This window comes from Otolemur garnettii, unplaced genomic scaffold (assembly GCF_000181295.1).
Source record: "Otolemur garnettii isolate 467f Iridium unplaced genomic scaffold, OtoGar3 scaffold00016, whole genome shotgun sequence".
NCBI classification, from domain to species: domain Eukaryota; kingdom Metazoa; phylum Chordata; class Mammalia; order Primates; family Galagidae; genus Otolemur; species Otolemur garnettii.
The window spans coordinates 29744366-29746833 of record NW_003852411.1 but is presented as its reverse complement, the minus strand read 5'-3'; the positions used below and the strand labels follow the sequence as shown (position 1 = coordinate 29746833).

The following is a 2468-nucleotide window of genomic DNA, read 5'->3' as shown; positions in this document are numbered from 1 at the left end:
GCCCGCCTCTCTTCGTCCAGGAGCGATCTCCGCCCTGGAGGCAGCAGGGAGGACGCACTGGTAAGTTCCACTCCACTGGGGTACCCGTTGGGGTCCGGCCCCAGGTGTGGTCAGAGGGTGCTTTGTTGGGAGCGGCGGCAAGTTGGTTTCGCCCACCGGGTAAGGGGTGGACAGCGAGGTTGGGGTTTAGAGTGGAAGTGGCGGCGGCGGTGTGGGTGGGGTTAGACTGGGTGCACGTGTTGGGTGCCTGCGTTGGGCAGGGGGAGGAAGGCAGAGCTAGGCTTTGAAACTTCGAGAAGGGTCCGGCGTCCAGTGCACAGCTACCGCCGTCCTCGTTAGTATAGTGGTGAGTATCCCCGCCTGTCACGCGGGAGACCGGGGTTCGATTCCCCGACGGGGAGGCTGCCGCCTTTTTTTGGCTACCGCCCGCAACCCAGCCTTCTAGAGATCAACGGCCCTTCTTCACCGCCCTCCAGCCAGCACGTGCGCAGGGCGCCCTCTTGTGCCTGACACGTCCGCCCGCTCCCATCCCAACGCTCATCCCTACGGACCCCGCCCTCCGCCATTCTCCTTACCTCAGAGACCCCCCTTGGCCCTTTTGGCTCCCCGACCCCTTTGATGCCCCGTTAGTATAGTGGTTGGTTTTCCCCGCCTTCACGCGGGAGACCGGGGTTTCGTTCCCCCGACGGGAAGGCTGCCACCTTTTTTGGCTACCGCCCGCAACCCAGCCTTCTAGAGATCAACGGCCCTTCTTCACCGCCCTCCAGCCAGCACGTGCACAGGGCGCCCTCTTGTGCCTGACCGGTCCGCCCGCTCCCATCCCAACGCTCATCCCTACAGACCCCGCCCTCCGCCATTCTCCTTACCTCAGAGACCCCCCTTGGCCCTTTTGGCTCCCCGACCCCTTTGATGCCCCGCCTGGACTTCCTGGTCCTTTCCTTCCTCCCCGCTGGCCCCTTGGTCGCCTACTCTGAGCTGCTTCGTCGCGCCCCCACAGCGCCTGACCAATCGGAATGAGCTCCCTACGACGCACACGGCCTGGGGACCCCCTGTGGAAGGCGGATGAGCAAGTCCCTGGCGGGTGCGAGGAGGGTCCAGCCAGCAACAGCAAGGCAGCGATAGCGCCATCCGCGGCAGACAGGCAGGCAAGCAGGTCGGTAGGCAGGCGGAGGCCAGGAGGAAGGAGGGCTGGAGCCTCTTCTGGCCCACTGGCAGCGCGGAACCGAGGGTAGGCACGGCGTCGGATCAGGCTGCGCTGGCCGTGGCCACACGCCGATGTGACCGACGTGGCGGGACCACGGGCACCCAGCGGCGTTGGTGGTATGGTGGTGAGCATAGCTGCCTTCCAAGCAGTTGACCCGGGTTCGATTCCCGGCCAACGCAGTCAGTTTACCTTTTGCGCAGGTCCGGGTCCGTGGCATTGGTCTGTGTCTGCATGCGTGTGTACATAAGGGAAGGAGGCGCCTGCAGCTTGGAGGGTCTGCCAAGCGGGTGGAGAGCTGCCAGGGCACGCGTATTGCCAGGGGCGGCTGGTGGCCAAATTTTGTTTTCAACCAAAGCAGGAGCCAGGCACCTGGGTATTACGGAACCCTTGCCACCGCGGAGTGCCACTTTGTCCAGGAGGCATAAGCCTGGCCCACTAGGCAGGCCTCCCTGGTGGTCTAGTGGTTAGGATTCGGCGCTCTCACCGCCGCGGCCCGGGTTCGATTCCCGGTCAGGGAAACCTTTATTCTTGCAGTGCTGCTGCCTGCCAGACTTCCCGACGCCTTCGCACCTCCCTTTTGACCAACACGCTCGCTTTCATTGGGAGCTGGCTTGCTCCCTTCTCCCGCCTCCCAGCCACCACCTCCAGCGTCCTCCACGTGTAGCCTGACCCCTGGCTCCTGCGCCTCAGCCCATCTGGCCTTTTGGTCCGGCTGGCCACCTTCAGGCCTTCTGATTCTCTCCCTCTGCCCTCCCAGACGTTCGCCTCTTCGCTCTCATTCTTCCTCAGCCCAGAGCCCCAACCGGACCGGCCACGACAGCCTGCCTCCTCCTGATACAGGACAGGTGGCTCTCCAGCCAGCTGGGTCTCTCTCACCTCCTCTCTGGTGTTCGGGGAGCGGCAGCAGACAAGTGGTACCAGTAGGTTTGAGGGTAGGCAACAAGGGATGGGGCAGGAGGCTCCAGTCGCCGGTGGGCCAGACAGCTGCTAGGGAGACACCAGCTTCTTAGTGTCTCCCTCCCCTTGCACAACAAGGAACCCCCCACCCCCACCCCAATTTCCTAGGCCTGGTCAATATCATTTAAGTTTCGTAGGCCTGACCAATTTCATGAATGGACTATATCTATGAATATGCATTCATTTCACCTTACCCCAGAGGAAGGGACTGTATCCATTCATTTGTTACCAAGTCCTGCCCTAATGTATAAAGGGCCCATGTGACTATATATACCCCTAGACAAAGAACCCAGGAAAAGAGAGAGAG

The 2468-nt window shown here is 62.2% G+C and overlaps 1 long non-coding RNA gene and 3 other non-coding genes across 4 annotated transcripts in view; all 4 read left to right on the top strand.

Annotated features, from left to right (window-relative positions):
• Positions 1–329: 329 nt before the first annotated feature.
• Positions 330–401, top strand: TRNAD-GUC. The gene has a single exon. It is a non-coding gene; the product is annotated as a tRNA-Asp (tRNA).
• A 910-nt stretch (positions 402–1311) lies between these two features.
• Positions 1312–1383, top strand: TRNAG-UCC. Its single transcript has one exon. It is a non-coding gene; the product is annotated as a tRNA-Gly (tRNA).
• A 267-nt stretch (positions 1384–1650) lies between these two features.
• On the top strand, positions 1651–1722 carry TRNAE-CUC. Its single transcript has one exon. It is a non-coding gene; the product is annotated as a tRNA-Glu (tRNA).
• Positions 1723–1913: 191 nt separating this feature from the next.
• The window catches only part of LOC111723808, a 4246-nt gene continuing 3691 nt past the window's right edge, over positions 1914–2468 (top strand). Inside the window, exon 1 of the long non-coding RNA XR_002772272.1 lies at positions 1914–2136. This is a non-coding gene — a long non-coding RNA (uncharacterized LOC111723808). The remainder of the gene's footprint in view (positions 2137–2468) is intronic.